We start from the raw sequence: 27700 nt of genomic DNA on the forward strand, positions 1-27700 counted from the left end.
TGCACACGTGTGTGTGTGTGTCGGCTCCAAAAGCCCTCTCATGCGTGCAGACAGCCCGGTGACTTCCCAGCTTCTGCAGAGCCAGGTTTCCTCCCCGTAAACCTGGAGCAGCTAAAATTAGTATGAAAATGGTAGTGTTCGGTTAAAAGGAAGGGGGGTGGGAAGAGATGAGGGTGCCCATGAGTGCTATTTTATTTCTCAGTGAGAGGATAAAGTGATTTTTCCTACATAATTTTTGATGTAGAGGCTAAATTAGGCCAGAGAAGAGGGACAAAGCAACTTTCGCCCTCATTAGTATTCTGGCCGCGTTGGCCCAGCCACGGCAGTTATGTATTTTTGCAAGTATGCATATAATTTATTGTGGAGAACACAATTTACATGGTAGTCGATGCCTGTTTTATAGCCTCACAAATAGATGTATGAACTCAAGCATATAATGGCCCAACCAGCAGGCGCAAATACGTTCTAAATCTTCTAAATGTGCTTCACAAAAATGTAACTGAGGAATATAAAACAGATCAATTCTTGCATGTTATATATTGGTTTTTGATTTACAAATCTAATCTGGGACATTTCTTCAGAAATGAGGGGATTTTCCCCCCCTCCTTCCCCTCTTTTTCCACCAACTTCTCCCTGCATAGACCGTGCCTGCTGGTCAGGTGCCTACAGGCATGGCCACCTCTGGGACATACACCTCTGCTCATGTGTGTGCCCCTGTGTGCACTCCACACATGTAGGGAGGCTGTAAACCTTGGGGGGAAAGGAAGAGTGGTTTTGCTCCATCTATGTGCCCTCCTCCCATCTGAGACTGAAAATTTGGGAAGGAGGGCTGATAAGAGAACCCCATAGGGGTATGGATATCTCTCAGACTTCTCCTACTGGGCTCCTGTCTAACTGGCCTATTTTCTCTTAGGATCCAGAAAAAGAAAGCGAGCATCCTAGGAATGAAATTAAACAAACACGTGTTGAGTTCCATTTTTAATTTGCATTTCATTGAAAATATGTTTATCAATTTCTCTTTATGGACATGGGTGTTTTTAAAAGTCCATTCCATCAGCAGTTGAATGGACACATAAAGCCTGGTGCCCTTATAAAATGGAATACAATACAGCAAAGAAAATAAGCCAATTTTTGCTGCATGCAACAAAGGAGAATCTCACAAACATAACGTGAAACACAAGCCAACTGCAAAAGAGGACCCGATTGGATTTATATAAAGTCCAGAGCATGAACAGAAATAAACTATTGTGTTTAGAGATGGCAACACTATCAAAGAAAGCAAAGTAGGAGCCATAAAAGTCAGGATGATGGTTGGCTTTGGGCCAGAGGATTGGATGAGAGTATGGGAGAGGCTTCCGGAAGCTGGCAACTCTTCTTGATCAGGTGGTGGTTTCATGGGTACTCGCTTGGTGCTGAATTATGGAGCTGTGCTTTTTAAAAATTCACTTTTCTGAACATGTGTGATATTTTATAGTAAATGCATTTGCAGAAAATAGCCCTTAAAGGCTTATAATGAAAAGTAGAAACTCCAGCTCCACCCTCCCAGCCCTATTTCCCTGAAGACAATTACGGGTAATTGTTTCTGGTCGTTCTTTCCAGTCTCTAGAAGAGTTGTGGAGCTTCTGTAAAATGTTTGTACAGCAACATTTTATCATCTCTTTTATTTCTGTAAGGTCAGTAATAAGGTCTCCACTTCCATTCCTGACTTTTTTTTTTTTTTTTTCGAGACAGGGTCTTACTCTGTCACCTGGGCTAGAGTGCAGTGGCATCATCATAGGTCACTGCAACATTAAACTCCTGGGCTCATGAGGTTCTCCTACCTTAGCCTCCCTAGTTGCTGAGACTACAAATGTGCACCACCAAAAGCAGACAATTTTCTTTTTTTTTGAGAAACAATATCTCATTATGTTGCCCAGGCTGGTCTGCAATTCCTGGCCTCAAGTGATCCTCCAGCCTTGGCTCTTTTCAGAGAATCAATTTTTGGTTTTACTGATTTTCTCTGTTCTTCTATTCTCCATTTTATTTATCCTTGCTCCAATCTTTTATTGTTTGCTTGCTTTGGATTTGGTTTGCTCTTCTTTTGCTAGTAAGGTGGGAGGTTAAATTCTTGATTTGGGATCTTCTTTTTTTTTTTTTTTTATTGAGACAGGGTCTCACTTTGTCACCCTCCATAGAGTGCTGTCGCGTCATAGCTCACAGCAACCTCAAACTCTTGGGCTTAAGTGATTCTCTTGCCTCAGCCTCCCAAGTAGCTGGGACTACAGGCACCCACCACAATGCCTGGCTATTTTTTTGTTGCAGCTGTCATTGTTGTTTAGCAGGCCTGGCTTGAACCCTCCAGCCTCCGTATATATGGCTGGAGCCCTACTCACTCAGCTACTGACGCCCAGCTGGGATCTTCTATTGTAATGTAGATTCTTACAGCTATAAATTTCCCTCTGAACACTGCTTTTGCTGCATCCTGTAAGTTTATTAGTATGTTGTGGTTTCTTTTCCTTTCTTTATGCCCATTCCCTTTCCCTTTCCCTCCCTCTCTTCCTCCCTTCCTTCTTTCCTTACTTCCTTCCTGCTTCTTTCTTTCTTTTCTAACCCCCCACCACTCTTTTGAAACAAGCTTGTTCCCTGTTGCCCAGGTTGGAATGCAGCAATGTGATCATAGCTCACTGCAGCCTCAAACTCCTATGCTCAAGTGATTCTCCTGCCTCAGCCTCCCAAATGGTTGGACCTACAGGCTTGCACACCACACCCAGGTAAGTGTTTTTGTTTTCATTCATCTCAAAGTATTTTCTAATGTTCCTCGTGACTTATTTTTTAACCTATTGGTTATTTAGGGATCATGTGGTTTAATAATTACATATTTGTGAATTCTCCAAATTTCCTTCTGCTCTTGATTTCTAATTTCATTCCACAGTCATCAGAGAACATACTTTGTGTGATTTCAATCTTAAACTTATGGATATGTGATTTGTGGCCTAAGATCTGATCCACCCTAGAGAATATTCCCTGTGCACCTGAGAAGAATGTGTACTTTGCTGTTCTGAGGTGGAACATTCTATTAGATCACCATTAGAAAATAGTGTCTGTTAAGTCTATTTGGTTTATAGTGTTTTTCAAGTCTTCTGTTTCCTTGCTGATCTTCTATCTAGTGTTCCATCTGTTACATCGGTGGAATTTTTTTTTTCTCTCACCAACATGGTGTTTATAATGTACAATGTATAATGTAGGCTCCCAATTTCTCTCACCAACGTGGTGTTTATAATGTATAACGTATAATGTAGGCTCCCAATTTCAGGAGCCTACAATCGAGTGGGGTGGGGACCCTTAGTTCTACTGAGCTAGGCCACCCCATCTCTGTCCTCTAGCAGAGGACAGTCACTCTCGCTGCTATGTTGTCCTGCAGCCTGGGGTCTTGAGCTGCTGTGACGCTCCCTTTTGATCTAAAGTACCTCCTTGTCCCCCATTCCCAGGGTACTAACCCTGGTGCAACAAGATAGAACTGGAAGAAGTCTTGAAGACCATGTAGAGGTCAATGCCCTTGACCAGTACAGATGGGGAAACTGAGGCCCAGAGAGAGTAAAGACCCTTTCTTTGGCCCAGTGATGTCCATCCTCTCACCAGCCCAACCCAAAGCACTGTGACTGACCCCCTGGTGATCTAGTAGAAAGGAACCTACTGATGTTACCCTCTGTGTCAAGTCCATGGTGGTGTGGGGTGGTGATAGACTAGGGCAGGATTAGAGCAGGGAAGAGGGGCTGTGTGGAATACACAGCCAAGGGCACCTAGAAGACCTGCACTTCCATCTCTACTTGCCTACGCTGAGCTGTGTGAGTTTAAGTCACTCTCTGAACTTCAGTTTTCTCACATACAAAATAAAAAACATCATAATCATTGCCACCATCTACTGAGCCCCTGCCAGCTACCCAGTGCTATACTTCTGCAGTCTCATTTGATCCTCCCGAGAGCCTTGGAAAAGGTAAGTACATTTGGCATAGGAGGAAGTCGAGTCCCCATAAAGCAATGTAATCCACCCAAATCCACAGGCATTCAACCATCACTCTCCTAGGGCTCCAAAGCTACAGCAGCAAAGCCTCCCCTGCCCCAGGCTCCATCCACTCTTGGGTTTGCATATTTAACGGGGTGGGGTGGGATGGTGGTTTAAGATGCACTGCCTACCAGCTGATGCTTATCCCTGGCTTCATTGTTAATTTCCTTGGGTGTGATCATGGCCTCCTGGGTTGGTAGCTACTCAAGTATTTCCAGATGAAATGACCTGATATTTGGGATTTGTTCTCAACTAAAAGAAAGAAGAAGGGACGGATGAAACAAGATGGACAAAGCTGATAATTGTTGCAACTCAGTGATAGGTACTTAGGGCTCACCAAATGCTCTCTCTAGTTTTAATGTTTTCATAATAAAACATCACCAAGAACCCTCAGGCGTTCTGACTCTGGATAGACCCCTCCATAGGAGCGTTGCTGGTTCTCACAGAAGCTGGCCACTGCGTGGGGACAAGTCTCATACCCCAAAGGGTCCCCAGTGCCAGCAAGGGTCTAATCTCTAGGCAGTGTCGGCTGTGTTTTCCGGAATGCAGGGGTGGCTGTGGGACACATGTACTTTCCTTCCTTCCCTGATCACCTGGCAGCAAGGAGACCTACGGTTCCCAGTGTTGGACCATGAAGACAGACATTTTCTCCCTTGACCCTGGAGAGCCCTCCTGGGGGCTAATGGGAGGAATGGAGGTCTTTGCTTTAAATAATGGAGAGTGTCGTGGATGGGATGGCTCTTCAGTTCCTTTCCCAGACAAACGTGCCCCAGCTGGGGGTCTCCACCTGCCAGGAAGGGGAGGCTCCAGCTGGACTTCTAGGCCTGTATTCACAGCTAGAATCCCCATGGCAACAAGCTAGTTAGAGGGTCCTCAGCACAGCCCCCTGGGGCCACTTATCTGCACCCCCTAGGAGGGAGGCATTAATGGGCTGCTTGCCCTCCAGCTCTCAGCCTTCCCAGGTGACTTCTAGCTCACCCCCACCCCCAGAGATAAGCTCCCTGGTGTAGAGAGTCCAGGAGCCCCCCATCCCTGGGCCAACACTACACACACACACAGACACGCACAGGCTGTCTCCAACACCCTCCGTCTCTCACACACACCCCCACACACTCACACATCCTTTCTTCTCTCTTGCTCTCTCTCTCTCTCTCTCTCACACACACACACACACACAGCCTGCTCTTGGTTCAGTGGGAGGAGAGAGGCAAACGTCTCTCTCTCATACACACACTCCCACCGATACACTGCCTGTCACACCACAGTAGCTCCATTCTGGAAAGGCTCTGGCTCTGGGGTCAAGTGTCAAACACACCAGCATGGGAAGCCTTGCTCAGCCATTAAGTATGTTGCCAAGCCTCAGTTTCCTCATCTCTACATCGAGAATAGTTAGACCAACCACCTATGCCAGTTGTAAAGATTAAATTTCATCACAGGAACACAGCAGGTGCCCAATAAATGCTTCTTTCTTCCTCCTACTGAACTTGGAGCAGGCTCTGTCCTTGGAAGACCGTGCTGGGTTGTGGTGAGGTGAGGTCTGGGATTGGACGGCTGCTGGCACCTCAGAGCTCGCCGTGCACCAAGGTTTGGTGTGTGCAGCTGCGTGTCCTCTCAGGGGGCTGAAAGGAGGAACGGAATCAAGAAGGCATTTATCTGGAGGGACAGTGCTGTAATTGTTGTAGTGATAAAAATATTAACAGAACCATGATGCCGCCAGGCACAGTGCTCATACCTGTAGTCCTAGAGGTCTGGGAGGCCAAGGAAGGAGGATGGCTTGAACCCAGGAGTTCGAGGTCTCTGTGAGCTGTATGACTGTACTCTAGCCAGGGTGACAGAATGACACCCTGTCTCAAAAAAATAAAAAGGAACCACAATGCCACTGGCAAACACTGCCTATTTTCTGGGGCCCCAGCTCCCCACTGGTACCTGAGCTCCGTTACTCTTCACAAAGTCTGTGAGGGTGGCAGAGCTGTCCTGACCTCACAGATGGGAAATGCAGGTCCGGAGACAGGAAGAACTCATTCAGGCCCCAGAGCGACAAGGTGGTGGTGTGGGGATTACAGTCGGGGCAGCCGGCTCTGTGTTGGCCTCTCCGCTCAGGAAGCAGTGCCACTGTCATTATTAGAGATGGGGGACAGGTCTCAGTCCCTGCTCAGCCCCAGAGTCCACGCCCTCACATGGCAGAGGAGAGGAGAAGGGCCTGAGTGGGGCAGTCCCTCATGGAGGTCACCCCTGCGGCCAGCAGCAGAGCCCTGGATATTGTCCAGTCAAGTATCACGTCCCCAGCCTTGTGTTCCTTAGAATGCCCCCACATTGGGGTGCTGAGAACCGGCATCTGCAGCTGATAGGGCAGGAGCACAGGGACGGGAGCTGGAATAAGATTCCTATTGGCAGAGAGCCCCGAGTCCTCCCCTAAATCCCCCACGCCGCTTTCTTTTATCCTTACCTCTTCCATCCCTCTCTCCCTCCTTCTTTCCTTTCCCCTTAAACAAATGTGACCAGTTTCAGTTCCTTGCACACCATCTCTCACCCTCCCCAAGACTGCACCCCTTCCCTGCCCCATCCGCCAAGCGGACAGCACATGGTGACCCCTACTTCCTCCATGGAAGCCTTGACCCTGGGAGACAAGCCCCTGCAACCCCTTCCTTTCCTCATCAGTGGAATTGGGGTGTCAAGCCCTAATTCACAGGATTGCTTTAAGGAGCTATGGAAAACCTTGGGGAAAGCCCAGCGCAAAACGCCCACCTGTGATGAGCACTCACACAACGCTGCTAAGTTTCACTGTTATTAGCCGCAGTTCTCCACAGCACCCCCAGTCCCTTGGCAGATCCTGGCCCTCTGGACCTCAGGGTCATGCTGTTCTTCCTTCCTCCACATGTTGGGTGTTGAGAGCACTGGGGGCTGGAGCCTGTGCCAGGTGCCAGGCTGTGATGTTCAATAGGATGCTGTGCTCCATCCAGACCCCATCTCAATACCTAGCGGAAGAGAGAAGTGTGTCTCAGAGGAAGCAGGGGAGAGCGTTCTGCGCGCTCAGAGAAGCCTGAAGACAACAGCTCCAGTGTTCCTCACTGTGGGGTGCACATTAGAATCCCTGGGGACTCCCATGCCCAGGGTGCACCCCAAACCCATTATACCAGCATTTCTAGATAGAGGAAGCCTGGCCTGGGTATATTTTAAATCCCCAGAGGCAGAGAATCACTCACTGCTTAAATAAATGCTGCTCCCCGGGCATGAGCAGAGAGGGCCAGGTCTCCCTGAGGAGATAGGGAGGGACAGGGCATACAATCGGACCCGTGGCAGTCTCCCACCCACACCAAGCGCAGGAGAAGGGGGTAGGAAGGAACGGGGTGGGTGGTAAGCCGTGAAGACACGGCAGTGTGTGTGCGTGCCTGAGGTGGAGAGGGGCAGGTGGGAAGGAGTGGGGCTCGTCCAAGCCACATCCTCCAGCCCTCTGACACCAAGGCAGTTCCTCAGCGTCCCTGCCTCTCACTTGCCTAATAGCTGCAGAAATGGCACCATAAACCGGCTGCCCACGGGGCTGGAGTAGATCACAGTGTTTCACAGGATTCCTGGTCACGGTGGTTATAGAGAGGAGACGGAGCCCGGGCTCATAATTAGGAGAGGGTCGGGGGCTTCCCACCCATCACCACCAAATTATAGAAGCTGGAAAAGCTTAAATTTTAAAAAAGCAAAGATTGCCTTCACACACATAAACTCTTGTTTGTCTTATTTTATTTTTAAATGGATACATACTAAAGGTACGTATTTGTGGGGTATACCTCGAATGTTTATCATTTCTTTGGAGTAAGAACATTCGAAATACTTTCTTCAGGTTATTTAGAAATATACAATAGGATATTGTTAATTACAGTCACTCTACCTTCCAACAGAACATTAAAACTTATTCCTGCTATCTAACTGTAACTTTGTACCCCCTGACCAGTCTTTCCTCCTTTCCTCTCCGCCTTCCCTCCCACTTTTCTGCTAACCACTATTTTACTCTCTACTTCCACGACACTCACATTTTTAGACTCTATGTATGAGTGAGATCATGGAGTATTCGTCTTTCTGTGCCTGGCTTATTTCATATAACATAATTTCCTCCAAGTCTATCCATGTTGCTACGAATGACAGAATTTCATTCTTTCTGTAGCTGAATAGTATTCCATGGTATATGTATACCACTTAGGGTGATTCCATATCTTGACTATTATGAATGGTGCTGCAATAAACATTGGATTGCAGGTGTCCCTTTGACATACTGATTTCGTGTCCTCTGGATATATACCTAGTAGTGGTCCTGTTGGATCATAGGTAGTTCTAGTTTTACTTCTTTGAGGAACCTCCATTCAGTTCTCCATAATGGCTGTACTAACTTACATTCCCACCAACAGTGTATAAGTTCCCCTTTCTCCACATCCACACCAGCATTTGTTTTTTGTTTCTTTTTGGTTTTTTGTCTTTTGAGTAATAGCCATTCTAGCAGGAGTGAGAGAATATCTCATTGTGGTTTTGATTTGCATTTCCCTTATGGATAACTGATGTTGAGCATTTTTTTCATATACCTATTGGCCATTTGTATGTCTCCTTTTGAGAAATGTCTATTCAAATCTTTTGCCCAATTTGGGTTTGTTTTCTTGTTTTTGTTTTGCTATTGAGTTGTTTGTGTTCCATATATATTCTGGGTATTAACCCCTGTCAGATGTGTAGTTTGTAAATACTTTCTCCCATTCTCTAGGTTGACCCTTTGCTGTGCGAAGCTTTTTAGTTTGGTGTAATGGCATTCCTCTGCTTTTGCTTTTGTTGCCTGTGTTTTTGAGGTCTTATCCCCCCAAATCCTTTCCCAGACTAATGTCATGAAACACTTTCTCCACATTTTCTTCTAGTAGTTTTATAGCTGCAGGTCACATGGACTAGTAAAGCTAGAAAGGGCCTTAGAAATCAGTGTGTTCAACTCCTCGCTATGTGGATAGGGCCCAGAGAAGGGTGTGCTGGAAGTCACCAACATCTAGGTGTCAGCAATGCTGAGGAGATATTCTGCACAGTCCTTGGTTGAGTGCAAGAATGGGCAATACTCTCTTGTTATTCTAAGAGGCTTCCAAAAAGTCACATTTGAGGCAGGTGAACCAAGGTATTGAAAGGGGCTATATTTGTTGCCTGGGGCTACTGCAATAGATCGCCATAGCTTCAAAACAACAGAAATGTATTCTCTTACAGTTTGAGAGTCCAGAAGTCTAAAATCAAGGTGTGGGCAGGGCTGGCTCCCTCTGGAATCCCTGAAGGAGAATCCATTCCCGGCCTCGCTCCTAGCTTCTGCTGGCAACCCCAGTGTTTCTTGGCTAGTGTGGGCATCACTCCAACCCCTGCCTGTATCTTCATATGGCTTCTTCTCCATGCTTCTCTGTGTCAAATCTCTCTCTCTTGTCTCCTACAAGGAAAGCAGCCACTGGATTTAGAGCCCAACCTAAATTCAAGATTATCTCATCTCAAGATCCTTATCTTAATTACAAACCGCAAAGAGTCTGTTTCTAAATAAGGTCACATTCACAGGCACTGGCAGTGAGTTCGGGATGTATCTTTCAAGGAACTTAATGCAGCCTACTTGCAAGAGCTCTCTGGGTCATCAGAGAGGGGAGAGCAGTGATGGGCCCAGAGGCGACACTCTCCATGACAGCCTGTCCTCCCAGACCAGCCAGCATGAAATGTGCCCTCCTCACTTCTGCCCACCCTGCTGATGGGTCATCTCAGTCCTCCCATTGCTGCCTACTCTCTGGTGCCAAGCCCAGATGCATCCTGCAGCACCCAGTCTTGGACAGGACATTTTTTGCATCCTCCCCACATGGCAGGCACTGTGTTTTGTGGTGGGTAGGAGCCCAAAGGAGCCAAGATCCTGTTTCCAAGGCTCTCACAGTCCCATGTGGGAGCCACACTCTACCTCCCACCCAAAGGCCTGTGAGCAGAGGCTGAGACAATGCTGTGGGGCAGAGTACCTGGGGCAGCTGAGGAGACAACAGGAGATGGGAGAAAGTCAGGAGGTGATAAGAAGGATGTAAGGAAAGAAGGAGGGAGAAGACTTCAATCTGAGGGACAGACCCTAAGAGCCCTTAGTTCAGAGAAAGAATCATGCTCCAGCCCAACTGTGACTGTGAGCGTGGGTATAGGGAGGACCCTCTACTGGGAGCTCCCAGGCTGCCTCAGGAGATTCTGACCACACCTGGTGTCACAGGCTAAGTCCTTTGCTGAGGTCCTACTAGCAAAAGTGAGGTATTCCACCAGAGCACACCAGGATAAGGACTGGCACAGCATAAATGCTTGACATGTTTGTTGGCTAAATGACCAAGGGAACGAAGGACTGTTTTAGAAGATAGGCCCCTGAGAACTTCGAGGTGGGGGCACCACCACCAATCTCGCCTCCAACACATTGCACCATTACCATCAGCAAGTGACTCTTTGGTTTCTTTATGTACCACCCTTGATACACAAACACACACACACCCTTCAAGGATTTGAGGCAGCTTATAAGAAACACACAAGAGGGTAAAATAAAACTCAAATCAATGGAAGTGAAATTGGGACCAAGGGAAAACATGGTAGATATCAACATCCACATCATCCATTGGGCACCTACTGTGCACAGGACACTGATTGGTCATTTAGTTTCTCAGGGGAGGAGCAGAGCCTGGCAAGGGAAGAGATTGGTTACCTTAGACTCTCAGAGCTTTAAATTTGAAAAAGCTCCTGGAAGTGCCTGAATTTAATCTCCTACACCAAGAGGAGATTCATTCACTCATCCATCCATTAATTCAGTCAACAAATCCTTATTGAGCATCTACTGTGTGCTTGATAGGCACTGATCAGAGCCAGTCTTTGTTTTTTACAAGGTGCGCTCCACAAGTTGTCTCTCTGATGCTGCTCCTGGCTATGACCCTGTAGGGAAGACAGACTCAGATGCAGAGGCTAGAGCCCAGCCTGCCAGGGCCCCTTTCTAGGAGAGAGAATAGAGCCCTGGCCCAACCCAGGTTTTCTGGAATGTGAGGCCTAACAGGTCTGTTCCCATATTGTATTTCACTGGGATTTCATTGGGATGCAGTGTGATCTTGGGCTAGGGACTCAGCTTCTCTGTGTCTCCAGAACCTCATTTGTAAAGTGGAGATAGTTAAAAATTAAAGGACTAATATACCAATATTAGTTTCTTAGTTTTGACAAATACACCATGGTGACAAAGGATGTTAACAAAAGGGTAAATGGGGGGGGGGGGACGATTACAGAAACTCTCTGTACTATCTTTGCAACCTTTCTATAAACCTAAAATTGCTCTGAAATAAAAAGTTGATTTATGAAACTAAAGGATCTGTCTCATGAGTTGGTTGTGAGGAAGACTGCCTGAGCATGCTGTTCAGTGTTGGTAATTATTACTTCATCCTCACAAAACACTGTGATGGAGGTTTATTCTTCTCATTTTTCAGATGGGCCTCAGAGAAGTTTGGTGACCTGCCAGAGAGTGGACGAATAGCATTAAACAGCATTTGGATTCAAACTCAGGTCTGACATGCTCCACAGGCCACAATCCTTCTCCCACACTGGGCTCTCTCTAATATCTCGGTACTTTTAGTGACAAGGAAGTGACTATTTCACAGGGAACAGTTCTTCAAGTTAGGAACTGATAGCTGCAATTATGAATGATCAAGTGTGCTCTCTCCTGCAGCTTTCACGGGTTGATCCTCGTTTCACCCCTTGGGATTGCATGGAACACATCTCCTTCTTGTGCCCTGGCCAGCCCTCAGGTGAGAGAAGCAGAATCCACCTTCTCCCCTGAGGCCAAATGTCCCAGGTGCCCGCCACAGCATGGCCAGAAAGCATTGCTAAGGCCTTGGCTCCAAAGGACCATCCTTGCCAAGAGGATGTCCGTCTGCCCCCTACCCTGGTCCCCTGAGCAGGCTTACCTCATCTGGCCAGCTCCTACTCACCAATGTCCCTCCTTACGTGAGAAGCTCCGAATAGACCCAAGGCTCTGTGTGAGGTCCCTACTGCCAGGCCATTCTCTTCCTCAAGAGATGTGGACACCATGGCTCTGCTCATGCATCTTAGGAGTGAGGTATCTTTTGAGCCGCCTTATCTTGCTGTCTGGACAGGGTAAGAAAAACAAGAACCAGGCTGCTGGAATGTCCCCAAGTTCAGTCCTGGTGTCTGTGCAGTGGTGGGGTCTTGGGCAGTCCTTTAACCTTCCTAAGCCTTAGTTTCCTGGCCTGTGACATAGAAAGACTAATAACACTACTTCCTGTCCCTACCTACCTCTCAAGCAGAATCTCAAATGAGATAGGATGCCTGAGCTCTGACCTTCCCATTGCCCTCATACTTCCCTACAGCATAGCGCATTCCACGTGGGACCCTAATGCCAATTTTCTTCAACTGCTTCCCCTAGGAGGAAACCCCAGTGTGGTTTCTTTAGGGGCAGCAGCTCTGCTTTATTTACTTTGAGAATCCCCAGTGCCTAATAAGATTAATAGTAGAAAACACTTATATAACACTTGCTCTGGGCCAGGATCAGCTCTGTGATCCTATTATCAACCTTCTTTTATAGAGGACGCTAAAGCAACAGAGAAATTCCCAGTCCTGTCCTGACATGTAGAATGTGTCCAGTATTTGTTTTTGTTAGACAGATGGAAGGGTGAACAGGTAGGTGACTGAATGAGTATATTGGTGGATGGGTGGGTGTGTGGAAGGATAGATGGAGAGGTACATGTGTGGGCAGATGGACTAGTGAATGGATAAGTGTGCGGGTGAGTGGGTAAGGGTGGGATGAATGGGGGAGGAGGTGGGTGGATGGATGGACGGGTGAATGGCTGAGCGTGGGTGGGTGGGTAGGTGGAGCGATGGCGGGTGTGTGGATGAGGATGGGCCTGGATGGGTGGTTCAGAAAGTCCTTGTGCTGTCAAGTCCTGAGAGTGGGGAGACAACCTTGGGATCATGAAAGGGTGGAGGCATTTAGAAATAGCAAGGGAAACCTCACTCTAACTGTGACAAGTCGCTGGGAGCCCTGTCCCATCCCCTCTCAGATCCCTGGGCAGGCCGCTGATTTCTCCTCCTCCGCCCCTGACACCGCCCCGGCAGCCCCCCACGCCTGCGGATGAAAGGTTGGCAGAGGCAGCGGGTGGGCGGGCTCTTGTTCCCCATTGTCGGCGGTAACCTTCCTCCCGGCTGCTTGTTCTGCGTAATGTTACACTTGTCTTCCCGCAACACTTGGATACCCAAGCCAATTTTGTCATGCAAATGAATTCAGCCCATTGTAAATCCCGAGGAGGGGTGCAGGTCTCCGAGCCAGCAGGGGCGGGGCTGCGCGGGGATCACGGTGGCTTCCCTGCTGCCCCTTCGCTGCCACAGAGGACGTGGATTACAGACCTCTGCTGCGGCCCTGGCCCCTTCCTCCCCGGGTGTCAGGGGCGGAGGAGGAGTAATGGCAGGGCAGGCCGGAGAGATGGCGGCCTGCCCAGGGGTCTGGAGGGGGTGGGACTGTTCTCCCAGGGTTTTCTTACTGTTAGAGTGAGAAGTTTCCCTTGCTATTTCTAAATGCCTCCACCCTTTCAGTGATCCCAAGACCTTCCTCCAAGACCTAGAGCTGGAACAAGCCTTTCAGATGGATCCTCTCTGATTATTAGTGGTTAATAATCTGAGGTCCAGACAGGCCCAGTGTCTTGCCAACAAGCACACAGCCAATTAGCCCGGGTTCAGCCACCTTCTACCCTGACTCTCAGCTGTTACCTCTCCCCTAGGTTGAGCTGAGCCTGCCATCCTCCTCTTTCAGAGCAGTCTGGCCACCAGGGTGGCTTGATTCTACCCTGCCACAGGACCAAAGCTGTGGAGGGACCCTGAGACCTTCCAGGAACCAGGACTTCCAACTGCCCAGTATTACAGGGTCAGTAATACAAGACTGACACGTAGACAAGAGGCAGGTCTGATCCGGGAGCCAGGAGGCTCACTAGGGAACAGTGTGTTGATCTAGGCAGGTGTAGGTCACATCCAGGGATGCTGGCCAAGACAAGGCCGGGCCAACAGGTATTGCTGGTCAGGGATGGGGGTGGAGTACAAATGCCAGGTATTCTGCCAAGAAGCACAGGCCAGGACCTATGCCAGACCATCATCATCAGCAAAGCAAGGCAGGGGGGACATGGCAGAGGATGAGTGACTGAGCCCTTGGGTTGCCTGGGGCCTCGAGGAGGGGTAGCCTTGAAGATGAGCTCTGCCTGAGGAGGGCAAGGACTGAGAGAGTAAGGTACATGGCCCCAGGGGAATCCTGGCAGCATGTGTGTGGTGGGGGGGCGGCTGGGGGGCAGGCATTGCTTCAAGGCTGCAACATGCCAGGCACTTTATACCATCTTCAGCTATTCCTATAGTTATTCTTCTAGATAGATTTTTGTCCCCACATTATAGATTAGAAAACTGAGTCCAGGAAGACTTAAGTCCAAGGCCACACAGCTTGAAGTGAAGATTTAATTTGAAATCCATGTGATTCAGGCATTCCAAAGTCTGTTCTTTCCCTTCCACCTTCTGCCACTCCTGCCAAACTCTGCTATCACAAACCAGCCCCTTATTGAGCTAGTGGCCGCTGGGGCAGGGGACTGGCAGTTGATGAGAGGAGTCGTTGATTGGTAGAGCCTGGTTTTCCAGGAAGGGAGAGTTTCCAGCTACTCGGCTCAGGGACTCCCAGTGATGAACTGGAGAAAGCCCTGTCTCCTTCCTCTGGCATTAAGGCCCTTCCCAGCATGCCCTGCCTCCCACCCCCATGCACACACCCACTTCCTGACCAGTCCTGAACATTCACTCCAGACTCTTCTTTGCCTCCAGGTCTTTACACAGGCTCACTCTTCTGCTCAGAATGGCCTTCCCCCAACTTGGCCACTTCCTAATCTCCAAGACTCATCTCAACTGTCCCTTGACTCTCCTTTCCCTACCCTGAACAGTGCTGGCTCCTCCCTCCTCTGTATTCCTGTAATTTTCTCACTCACGCCTGTTATATTGGCTGTTTGCAGGAATGTAAGTTGTATTGGGTTTTCCCACTAGACCTAGAGGGCCAAGGTGTCTCCCAGTTGTTTACACCACAGATTCTGTGGCCAGCAAGACCCAGACTGAGGCTCTGTACTCCTCAGTGTCTGTCTGAGACCCCTCTTCTGGGACTGATCCCACTCTCCCCACCCCCTCACTAAATCCTGTGCTGCTGACGCCTCTCTCAGTTGGTCGGAGCCAAACCAAATGCAGGAGATCAATCAAGTGCTAAAGGCATTCACATTCCTAAGCCTGGCCCAGGTCATTCTGAGGAAGCTATAGACCAGAACAAGCCTCAGAGATGGGCTCAGGGCCCTTGGGGCCAGTAGCAGGACCTTGGGTCCCAGGGCCCCATGGCTGCAAGCACCAGTGCTCTCTCCTGCCTGGCCAGCCCACCAGGCAGAAGCAGCCCAGAAAGTAGGATGATGCGGAGGAAAGCAACTCTCCAGTAGCTGGAAGACCCAGTCCTTTGTCCAGTTCCGCCTGTGCCCTGGGCTAGTCCCTTTCTTCTCCGGGCTCAGTTTCTCATCAGTCAGCTAAGAAGATGGACTCAAGCAACATCAAGGCCTCCCCTTTGTGGGAGCAGATGCCAAGGATAAAGCATTCTCTTATGGCTCAGACCTCTCCCTGGACCCCCCACCCTGGGCCAGAAGGAAGAAGCACTGAGCTGTACAGAAGGCCCTCTGGCTGCCAGAGGAACAGACAATGTAAAGATAACAACAGGTTTACCAAGTGCTTAGTACGCCAGGCATTATGCTAACTACCTTTCTTCCATAAACTATCTCATCAGCCCTTGCAGCCACCCTGTGAAGTGGACTATAGGCTTATCCCTGTTCCACAGATGGAAAGGGCCAGAGAAGGGCCCTCCCCCAAGACCCCCACAGAGCCCACCACTACTTGGTCCCAGCCTGCCTTTACTGCCTGGTGACATTTGTGAGCCTCTTTGCCCAGATTTGCTCTCCTCCCCTTTGCTGGCTTGGGGGAGCGGTAGAAGAAGGGTGGTTCCACAGTAGATGGGCAGCAGGATGACCAGTATGGGGTTACACATCAGGCACCCTTGCCTGGTGCACCCCACAAAACATGCTGGTGGCATTCTCCAGCACCTGGCATACTCAGTAACACCGTGCTGGAGGAAGGGAAGGAAGGACAGCCCCACAGGTCCTGGTGGGAAGAATACATGACCCCTGCTACACCTCTACCTGGGCCGTGGTCTGGCTTAGGAGAGGCTCCCCTCCCTCAGCCACTCCACCTGTCAGGCAGAGATGAAGCGAAGACCCCAGAATCCCAGCAACCTGCTCTGCCTTCTTCAGGCCCCCAAATCCCCATCTGTGCAATGTCAGAATCGAACCAAAGAACCGCTCCACCCCCCACGCATCGCTCTGCCCCCAAATCCCGGAGCCCCTGGGTGCCCCCTACCCCCCCCAGCTCGCACCCCTGCTGCGGGCCACTGTGCAGGCCCCATGCAAATGCCCCTCTCGGCCACTCGGCTGCCCGCAGGACCGCCGCGCCTTTCGTCGCCGGCATAATGTATGCCCCGTGTGCCGCCCCAGTCACTCAATCCCAGCCGGTCTGCGGAGGCAGAGATAGTCCTTAATGAGAAGAGCCCGGGCTTTATCTGCTTTCGACTTCAGCCATTATCTCTCCCAGTCTATAGACACGCAGTTACCTCTGACAATAATGCTCAGAGGCAACAAATGCTGATGAGTTTTCTATGCAGTCCGCACAATAAGTCTATCAAAACAACCTCGGAAAATTATGAACCCCCGTGACAGACAAATACAACCGGCTTCGGCGTGAATTTAGAGCCCCCAACGCTACGTTTCTTTTAATTCTTCAGGCTTCCCTTATCTCTGCTGTTCCTCTTCTGGTGGGGAGATAACAGTAATTCTTCTCTGTGCTGTTTTTTTTTCTTTCCCTCTCCCCCCCCACCATGCTTTTTTTTTTTTTCCACCCACTGAGTGAGATGTTTTTCGTGTCTTTCTGCTTGCTAAAGATAAAGGGTTAAAGACCAACTTATGTTGGGTGCTGGGGAAAGGGGAGGGGGCAGGGGAGAGGGGAAAAAAAGTAATCAGCATTCAAGAGATTGCTATCGGAGAAACCGCGCAGAGAACAGTAATTTTGCTGGCTTCGGCGAGGGCTCTCTCCACTCCCCCCCCCTTTTTTATGAATGCACATAATGCCTGGAGTGTTGGGGGCAGATAAAAGAATTAGCAGCAGCCAGGGGGACAGAGGCCCGGAGAACAGGGGAGAATTAGAATGTCTATCTTTGTCTCTTCCGGCTCATCCAGCCAGCCGAGGCTCCCGGCTCGTAAACAATTTAATCTTTTTGCTACAGTTAAAATACAAAGACAGCAAGCCTCCTTCTTCCAAATGGAAAAGGGAGGAGGCGCAGGACGGGAGGGAGGAGGATTGGGTTGGGGGCTGGAGGGGGGGCGGTGGATGAGCGAGAGAGAGATAGAAAAGGGCTGACACCACAAACTTTTCTGCTGCCGGCTTAAACCCCTTGGCCCTTGAGACCTCAGAACTGCTGTCCTCGTGGGTACACGTGCAGCCCAGAGCTGGTGTGGTCCAGCCCTACAGGGCAGGAGACTCAACCATGGAGGTGGGAGTCCTCCTCCTGCTGAGGGTCCCTGGTTGCTATCTTGCTGGGAGGTGGCAGGGGGCCTGGGAAGAACTCTAGGGGAGCACATCACCTAGAAAGAGGAGAAGCCTTTCTGAAAGAACAGATCACTTTGAGGGACCTGAAAATTGCCCAGAATTAAGAAGCCTCTGAGGAGCCCTAGGAATAGAGAATCAGAGGAGGGAAGACCCCTCCCCTTGGAAGGCCAGGGGCCCACGCAACTGACCAGCTGGGCAAACTCACAGTGGCCAGTGCCCCAGTGTCCATTGCATCCTCAACTGTAGACATTTTCATCCATTCCAGCTGGACCCTTGTCACATGCAACAGGAAAAGCTGACTTCACATAGGGCCAAGCTGGAGGCTGGCTTCTTCCTTGTCTGCCCTTGTAACACCTGTGGAGTGCTGACCCCACTGTATTGGCATAGAATTTACCACTCTCTTTTGCTTAAAAGCTCCTAAAGGTCTTTCTCACCTCTGAATGCCTAAGCCCAGTACCATGCCCGGCCAAGCCTGCTGAGTGCTTGCTGAGTGGTAGATGAATAGATGGATGAATGAATGAGGAAAAACGGCAAAGGTAGGTGAGAAGAGACTCTTGGGGCACCAGACACACTTAAAGAGGGACCACTCAGGAAAAAGGATGGAGTGGGAGCACCAGGCCCGAAGAAGAGGATGGGGTATGGTCCCAGGAACTGTCCCTTCTCCCCAGAGTCCACCAGTTGGAGCCTTTCAGACAATGAGGAGATGAAAGCAGAGATCAGGCCTCAGCCAACTACACCCTGGCTGAAACTCAGCCACCTTCAGAGCAAATCCTTAACCCCTTACCTTGGGGGCCCTTTCCAGGAAGGCCTAGGGGGAATCATGAGCCTTGAGGGCATGATCCACCTTCCACCTTTACCTTAGCTAGAAACTAAGTTTGGCTGTGTAAACTTGAGTACATCAATCTCTCTGAGCCTCTGTTCTCTATCTATGAAATAGACATAATAATGACCTCCACCTTACAGGGTAGCACATAATGGGGTCCCAGCATGTATTGGTCAAACTAAATAGAAGAAGTGATACCTTGTGATAACAAACATAGCAGACACAATAAACTAAGGATGCTAAAAACACCTCAGAGCACTAGAGAGAAGTTTTTACTTATTATTAGTATTTTTAGTTATTCATTCTTGCACTCCCTTTAATCCTTGGAAAACTGAGGTGGGGCAAAACCACGATGTGGGGGATGAAGCTGTTTCCTTTGGCTCCTATGTCTCCTCTCAAGGCTAGGAAGGGACAAGTTCAGGAGAAGGTCTTTGGAAGCAGTGTTCTGGCCAAAGGAAGTGGCTGTAGTAACTGACTCCTTTGTACAGCTTTGCAGAGAACTTCCAGCCTGCTCTCATTCCCTTTTGGTTGGTTCTTATCTGTGATTGGGCCGAGCTCTCCCTCCAGTCCCAACTCCAAGTCTCGCTCAAATATTCATCCTTCCTCACCCCTGATTCCAATGTTACCCTGAAAATGGCCCCCACGTAGTTGAGGAGACATGGATAGGAGTGGAACATGGATATGAAGATTGGTATTTATAAACAATGTTTAAATAATAATTTAACATCGAGTGTTTATATCCTACAATCAGATAACAGTTCTTTTCAAATATACATTAAATATGTATCTGGAGATTCTGAATCAGAATGTGCGTGAGCAAGAGAGTAGATTTTGGGTCTGAGGAGCAAGAAAGTAGATTTCCTAAAAGATCCCATGTGATTTAGCTAGGAAGTTTGGTTTGGGATCTGCTATCTTTAGCCACACAGAAATAGGCTTCATTTTATTCATTAATTCAACGAATACTTTCTGAGCACCTGCTATTTGTCTTTGTGTGTGTTGGGAGGGGAGGAAGTGAAGGGGGATAAAAAGCTGAAAAACCCATAGGGCACAAGAAGGCAGTGTCTAACCCACCCAATACGAATCCCCATTTCCCGGCCTTATTCCAAATAGCCCACTCAATCCTGAGTTCTCCTCTTCTCAGATTCATAGGATTTGATGCTTGTTCTCTACTTAGGAATAGAGCAAGAATACCCATTAGCTCGGGATCTACTAAATGCCAAGCACTACCCTGAGGATTTAACCTACATATGATGCATTAATCCTCACAAAATCCATGTATGATAGCTGTTATTATTTGCATACTACTAATGAGAAAATAAAAGGCATAAAGAGGCTGAAGAAACTTAAGTTCACAAAGTCAGCAAGTGGTAGGGCCATCTGCCCCCCACCTCCCAAAACGTATACCACCTAAGTGTAAAGTCTTAGAATTCCTTGATATTAACCACAGTGCCTAGCATTCAATTATTCCATTCACCCCTTCAGAAAACTGACACTTCACCTACTGTGTGCAAGGCACTGAACTGTGGAAGATAAATGTTAATAAAATTCTGACCTCAAGCAGTGTAGAGTTTAGGAAGGGAATTCAGGAAATTGCACAAGTGACTCAGAGATAAGGCAAGAGGCATTAGCAAATGATCAGAACATGATCAGAGTTCAGTGGAGAGAGATTCCTTCCAGCTTCAGAGACTTAGAATCCCAGAAATCCAGAGGTCCTTGGAAAACATTAAGGTCTTATTTCATCAGAGAGGTGAAGCACCTCACCCAGGGTCACACAGCTGGAGGTGCCATAAACACAAGATGAATTGAATGACATTATTCACCAACTCCAATTACATCTTAACCACTAATAACTTGGCTCCAGGTTTATTTAATGGGATTTCCTCCTTGGACATCAGCCTTCCCTTTCCCCTTCCACTGATATCAGCCTATTAGAGAAGGGCAGGTGCTGTGATTGGGGTCATAGTTGAGAGAAAGAGATGGAGAAGACCACAGCTCACCCCATTCTAGGCTGAGAAGGGGGTGATGAGTTTCAATGCTCACAGCTTCTTATGACAAAGACCCTGGGAAAGCTTTCCCATGGTGGAGAAAGGGGCAGATTTGGAAGTCCAGTTCCACCAACATGAATGCCTGGGGGACACCTGGCTTGGACACAGAACCCTTGACACTCAGCAGACAGAGGGATAGCTGTGAGGCCACATGCTGTGATATTCGGGCAGATCAACAAACCTGAAAACTAGAGTGAGAAATATATACCCTAAGAAATACACACATGCATGAGAAGAAACCAGATTATGTCTACACACAGAACCACAAAACTAGCTTCTGAGAGTCACAGAGCCAGACACAAGAGGATCTTAGGCAGAGTCAGATATCCACTCATTTATTCTACTGAAATTTATCAGGCACCTACTATGTGCGGGCATAGGGTCGTAAAAGACAGTCTTTGGCCTCCCAGAGCTCATGGTCTGGTAGGAGAGAGCAAACATGGAAATAGCAAGTACAATGTAATAAGCAAAAAACACAAAGATGAGGCCTAGAAAAGCACAAAAAGAGAAACAGAAAAAGACACAAAGAGAAACCCAGAGGTGCTGAGATAGAAGGCAGGGGCAGAGACACGAAAGTGCTCAGAGAGGGAGCAACAGAGATACCCACAGATGTGCACACACAGACCAACATCTCTGCTGCGCAGTACAGAAGGCCCTTTCCCAGGACTCTCCCAGCAGATCCCAAGCTTTCCTCTGGTTATGTGGAGGAACAGCCAGGCTAAGCTGAAAGCACACAGATCTGCAGATGTGTGGGCAGGTGACAGGGAGATGCCAACTGCAGGGGCTGCTCCAGCTGTCCTGGGAGCCCAGGCCAAGGGCCCAGCTCCTGCAGAACCACTCTGAGGCAGGGCACAGCTGCAGCTATGATGACTATGCTCTGGTCAGCATCTCCCTGCCCCAAACCAAGAGTTTTGCAGTGGTTAAGAGAAAGGTTCCCTACAAACCTTGAGAGTCCTCAATCACCTAATCTAGGACCATGTGGTCCTTAGAGCTCAAATTCTTTGGGTTTAATTTAAATCCCTCCTACTGCAGGTTAGGTCCAACTCCAGGCCTAATTGCAGGAGCTCAAGCCCCGAAACAGGTGTTTTCCTGGATGCCCGCTTCATTCTGGTCCACGCACTCGGGAGCTCGGCCTGCTCCAAGTTGCCTAAAGCAGCATTCCCTCAGAGAGGCTCTGTGCCAACTGACATTTTGCAGAACTGGATTTAAAAAGTGGTCCAGCCTCATCAAGTCACACCCCTTTCCACCACAGTGCCTGGCCACTGGTTCCTAGGGTGAGGTCCTGGAGAAGGGAAGGGAAGAGGGCCATAAGCCTGCCCCAGCCACCCACACAACCCAACCTGAGCTTTACGTTCCCCCAACAGCACAGGGTCAGACACCCAACATGGTCTGCCGCGTCCCACCTGCCATCGGGACCGCCTTGCCCCCCATCCCCCTCCTACCACCTAAGCAAAGCACCCCACAAATGGCTCCATCGGGGCAGACAGGGCTCCGCGCCAGGAAGGGTGCACGTGCACCCCCGCCCCGGCCTGGTTGGCTGTCCCTTGACCCTGAGAACCCTGTCGACCTCCGCGCCTCCTCCGGGGTCTCTAGGCGCCAGGCCCTCCCGCCGCGTGCGCGCCCGCCCCCGCCAGCCCAGAGCGCGTGCGCGGCGGGGGCGCGCGGCGAGCCGGGGCGGGGGCGCGCGCGTGCGCGGCCTCCGAGGCTGCCCCCGGATGTTAAGTGCAGGGCCCAGACTTAAGTAGCAATTAAGGCTGCTGGGGAAGAAAGAGAAAGCCAAACCGCCTGTTTATTTCCCTCCCCGACTACCCCCAGCACACCTCCTAGATAGAAGAAAAGAGGGAAAGAGAGAGGAAGGGGGGAGGGAGATAAAAAAACTAAACCAAAGCTCACTGCAATTAGGAGAGCCGGCTGGAGAAAAAAGATATGTATTAAATGGATGTTTCTGCACAAAAACCCCAGGCTGACAACATCTCTGGCCTTGTAAGGGGGAAATGACTGTGCCTCGGTGTTTACATAGCCGAAATCAGAGGGAATTATGCTGTCATACTGACAACTGTAGGAGGACAATTTTAAAATTACACCGTTCAACACCTTTAATGATTTGTAACAGAAGAGGTGTGGCTACTCCTATTAAATGTGTTGCCAAATCAATAAAAGGGATAATTGGAGTTGTTAGAGCAAATTATAGCAGCGTCTCTTCTGTTGCTGTACAATGTTCCCTTGTAAACTGCTATTACAGGCAGCGCCGTATTTCTCTCTTATTTGGCCGCTTTGTAATGAGTTGGCATTTTGCAGCATAATAGTTCCACTTTCTTTTATGGAGCTCTCACTTTAACTTTTTCTCCTTTGTGCAGCCTATAATTTCCTTGCCCTCCCTGCCTCTCTGCCTGTTTTCAGAGGTGGCCACACTGCCTGTCAGCAGCCTCTGAGTGATAAACTATATTATTTCACATTATTTTCAGGCCTTTTCAATTGGCAGTCAGATGGGGTTGAGGGGTAGATGGGTCTGAGGGGATGGGGAATGGAAAGGGAGGGAGAGAGGAGACAGGGCCAGGAGAAGAACTAAAAAATTCACAGAAATCGAAAGGAAAGGAATCAAGAGGGCACAAGGTTGTCCTCACTCCCAGGGTGGGGGGCCTGGCCCTTTAAACATAGGACTTCCAAGAACTTACTAAGCTAGGTAGGACTCTGATGGCTTAGTAATGAGTGTGAGGGGGTGTACTCATCCTCACACCCCAGAACCTATGACTCTCTCTGCTCCTAAAGACAAAACTGATGAACAGATCAGAACTAAGGAGCTACTGATTTCTCTTCCCCCTTGGGCGCCAAGAGCTTAGGCCAGGTCACAGGAAAGGCATGGGACTGCACCCCTAGCAAGAAGCACCTTGGAGCTCCCAGATGGATAAGTCTTAGAGGATGGACAAGCTATCTCCACTTCAGACAAAGCCTGCAGCCACTACAAATTCTGAGGCATGGTCCTGGCGGAGGCAGGGAGATGATGACTCTCACCGGCCTGTTCCCAGGGAGGTATCGGCTGTCGTGAAAAGAGCACTGATCCAAAAGTCCAGAAGCCTGGTTCCAAACTTGAAGGTGCCTCCTCACCTCACCCACACTCAGGCCTTGGCCTGGCTGGAAAGGACAGAGTCCCTGGGCAGCTGGAGACCAATCTTGTTGTATATGTCATTCAGTACCTGAGACAGCAATAAAAGTCCAGGCCCAGACAAACTCACTCAGTCCCCGTGTTGGGCTACAGGACAATCAATCTGAATTACCAAGAGGTCTCAATGAGAGACAATTGGAAAAGAAATACCATTTTATTGCTTCCACGGAGCTGCCATCCCTGGAACCCATCTGCTGCCAAGCAGTGCAGCAGCAGGACCCGCTAGGATGAACAGATAAGACTTGATGGAGGACAAATAAGATTCATTTGCAATGAGCAGCATCAATTTGCTTGCCAACAATGAGTGAAGTCCTAATTCTCTTTGGTAGGTTCCTTGCGGCCTTTGAGTGTCCTCCTGTTCCAATCCTTCACAATCCAAGCTAACTTTTTCCCAAGAGGTCAAATGAAAGTCGACCTGCCTAGGGGCAACCAGAGGAAGTTTGGGATTACTGAGGTTTTATTGAATACTATCTGGTATATGAGAGGTTTCCAGGTACCAGTCATCTACCAGCTTCCTAATTTGAACAATAATCAATCCCATAAAATTTCAGCAAAATGAAGATGTATGGAAAGTTCCTGTAGCATCTGCTTGTAGTAGGAGCTGATATTTTTCTTTATATTGGTCTATGCTAGCAATGCTTCAGTCCAACACAAAGGCTAGTCACCTGTCTCCTGTATTCCAAGCACTGTACTGAGGGCAGGGAATCCCCTGGTGAATGAAACGGTTACCACTGCTGCCCTCCTGGAGCAGACTTTCTGGCGGGAAGCCAATCATAATAACAGCAAGAAGAATTGTAACATAGCAATCCTCGTGCTAGAATTGCCCAAAAGGGACAAGAAAGCGTTTTAACTCATCATCTCATCAGAAGCATTGGGATGTGGTGGGAAGAGCATGGAATGGTTAGGAAACCTGGCTTTTAGCCCCAGGTCTGCAACCTAAAGACATCTTCCCTCTCAGAGGCTTGGTTTCTTCATTCATAAACTGAGGGTGTATTTATTCATTCAACAAATATGTATTGAGAATCGATTATGCGTTGAGCACTACATTAGGCACTGGAGACATGATAATGAACAAGACAAGTGTAGGGAGCAAGCTCTTACCATCTAGAAGCAGAGACAGACATCCATCAAATAATCATATGAATATATCATTACAGAATATATGCTACATGCTGGGAAGGAGAAAGACACGAGCTTGTTTATAATAGCCAAAACCTGAAAACAGCTCACATGCCCAGAGGAGGCCAGAGTGGTAGAAGTACAAGGGGGAGAACGGACTTAGAGGAAGCTGGAGAGACAAGCAGGAGATGTGGACAGGCAGGAACAGGTCAAAGCTTTGGCCTTTGATCCAAAGTGGGGAGGAAAGCTACAGGTGGGTCTTCAGCAGGAGGTTTAAAGGACCTGATTTCCATGACAGGGATAATATTTGCTGCAGCCATAACAAGCAGAAGGGATTAGAGACGCCTAAAGCATAAACAGGGAGGTCAGTTAGGAGTCCTTGACAGTGGTCCTGAGCGACATAACAGTGGCTTGCAAGAAACAAATGAGAGCATGCTCAACATCATTTATCATCAAAGAAACACAAGGTAGCATAAGAGTCTACTGCAGACCCATCAGAGTTTCTAAAATTTAAAAGGCTGGTAATACCAAGGGTTGGTGGGGATGTAAAGCAACTGGAACTCTCATTCACTCATGCTGGCGGGAATGTAAATTAGTATAACTGCTTTAGAAAAAATATTTGGTAGTACTCATATCTTTGAAGCTATAAAAAAAAGTCTACTCTATCACCTAGCATTAGGTCCATCAAAAGACATGCATGTTATTTGTAACAGTCAAAAGGCTAGAGATAGGGGTCAGGTGTGATGGCTCAGGCCTGTGATCCTAGCACACTGGGAGGCCAAGGCAGGTGGATGGCCTGAGCTCATGAGTTTGAGACCAGACTGAACCAGAGTGAGACCTTATCTCTAAAAATAGCCAGGTATTGTGGGGGGGCGCCTGTAGTCCCAGCTGCCTGGGAGGCTGAGTCAAGAGAATCCCTTAAGCCTAGGAGTTTGAGATTACTGTGAGCTTTGAGGCCACGGCACTCTACCGAGGGCAACAAAGTGAGACTCTGTCTCAAAAAAAAAAAAAAAGAGGCTAGAAATAACCCAAATGTCCAAGGGTTGTAGAGTTTGGCAAATAAATTACAGCGTAACCACACAATGGAACATTATACAGCAATTTTTATTTTTTTTTATTTATTTTGTTTGTTTGTTTGTTTTTGTAGAGACAGAGTCTCACTTTATGGCCCTCTGTAGAGTGCCGTGGCCTCACACAGCTCACAGCAACCTCCAACTCCTGGGCTTAAGCGATTCTCTTGCCTCAGCCTCCCCAGCAGCTGGGACTACAGGCGCCCGCCACAACACCCGGCTATTTTTTGGTTGCAGTTTGGCCGGGGCTGGGCTTGAACCCGCCACCCTCGGTATATGGGGCCGGCGCCCTACCGACTGAGCCACAGGTGCCGCCCTATACAGCACTTTTTTAAAAGAACTATCTAGCTGTCTAATGATACATACAATATGGATGGATCTTATAATACAAGAGACAGCATCCTGCATGACTTTGTTTATAGGAAGTTCAAAAACAGGCCAAGGAAATCAGTAAGAATAGTGGTCAGGATAGTTGTTATCCCTGAGAGAGAGCCTGCTTTAAAGCTGGCAAATGTCCTAATCTTGATCTGGGCGGTGGTTACATGAGTATAAAAATTCATCCAGATGTATGTTTCAGATTAGTATGCTTTACTAAATGCAAGTTATACCTCAAAAAAGCTTAATAAAAGAAGTTGACCAGGCTCAATGGCTCACACCTGTAATCCTGGCACTCTGGGAGGCTGAGGCAGGAGAATCGCTTGAGCTCAGCAGTTTGAGACCAGCCTGAATAAAAGCGAGGCCCTGCCTCTACTAAAAGCAGAAAAACTTAGCTGGGAGTTGCGCTGGGTACCTATAGTCTCAGCAACTCAGGAGGTTGAAACAGGAGGATGGCTGAGCCCAAGGGTTTGAGGTAGGTGTGAACTAAGCTGAAGCCATGGCACTCCAGGCAAGGCAACAGAGAGAGACACTGGCTTGATAAATAAATAAGAGTTGACAATGTCTTGAACTAGGAAGGTGGCAGAGGTAATGGAGAGATTAGATAGAAGAGAGAGATTTAAGAGGTAAAATAATGCTTGCCTGCCTTGCCTCAGTAGGGTGTCCTGAGGATCAAATGTACAGGAAAGACTGACAGCCCACTGGCTTTCTTGCTGTAAATATTCCGACTAAAACAAACAACAAAATAATTTCAGGCTCAGAGCTAATTTGTAGCCTCATAACTAAGACCAACATCCTCACACCCCAGGGGAAGAGGATAATAAAAATGTTGGCCAGAAATATGGGTTATTTGGTTATATAGAAGGTATAGGGTCAGTGATGAGACCCAGAACAAGCCTTAGGACCAGCGAAGTCAGAGGATGCCCTGTGCTTTCTGGTAGTAAAGAGGCCACTTGCTTCCCAGCTGCAGCGTAGCCACTGGGGGCTGCCCCCAAGTCCCTCGTTATCCTAATTGCACAGAATCACACCAATTTCATGGGATAACGGGATTTCAACGGGTGACATGAGGTTGTAGCTAAGACTAGATGAAGCTGCTGCCAGTGAAATAGGATGAAGGATCTTTAGGGGAAGCCACGGAGAGCTTACGAAGGGCTCTCCCATAACCATGCAAGGTAGGCATTTCTTTCTTTCTTTCTTTTTGTTTTTTCTCCTAAAGACAGAGTCTCACTCTGTCGCCCCAGCTTGAGTGTGGTGGTGTCATCAAGAGTGTGGTGGTGTCATCAAAGCCCACAGCAACCTCAGACTCTTGGAGTTAAGCAATCCTCTTGCCTCGGCCTCCCAAGTAGCTAGGACTAGAGGCACCCA

At 48.6% G+C, this 27700-nt stretch overlaps 1 long non-coding RNA gene across 3 annotated transcripts in view; it reads right to left on the reverse strand.

Moving 5' to 3' along the window:
• Positions 1–550: 550 nt before the first annotated feature.
• Positions 551–27700, reverse strand: part of LOC128570974 (uncharacterized) — an 84613-nt gene continuing 57463 nt past the window's right edge. The window contains exons 2-6 of one of the 3 annotated variants that reach the window (XR_008375680.1): positions 11986–12166; positions 9258–9470; positions 6805–7017; positions 5775–6154; positions 551–5661 (exon numbers count right to left, since the gene is read on the reverse strand). This is a non-coding gene — a long non-coding RNA (uncharacterized LOC128570974). Of the gene's footprint in view, positions 5662–5774; positions 7018–9257; positions 9471–11985; positions 12167–27700 lie in introns of all 3 variants that reach the window. The other 2 variants (XR_008375678.1, XR_008375679.1) reach the window with 2 other exon arrangements.

Source organism: Nycticebus coucang, chromosome 18 (genome assembly GCF_027406575.1).
Source record: "Nycticebus coucang isolate mNycCou1 chromosome 18, mNycCou1.pri, whole genome shotgun sequence".
Lineage (NCBI taxonomy): Eukaryota > Metazoa > Chordata > Mammalia > Primates > Lorisidae > Nycticebus > Nycticebus coucang.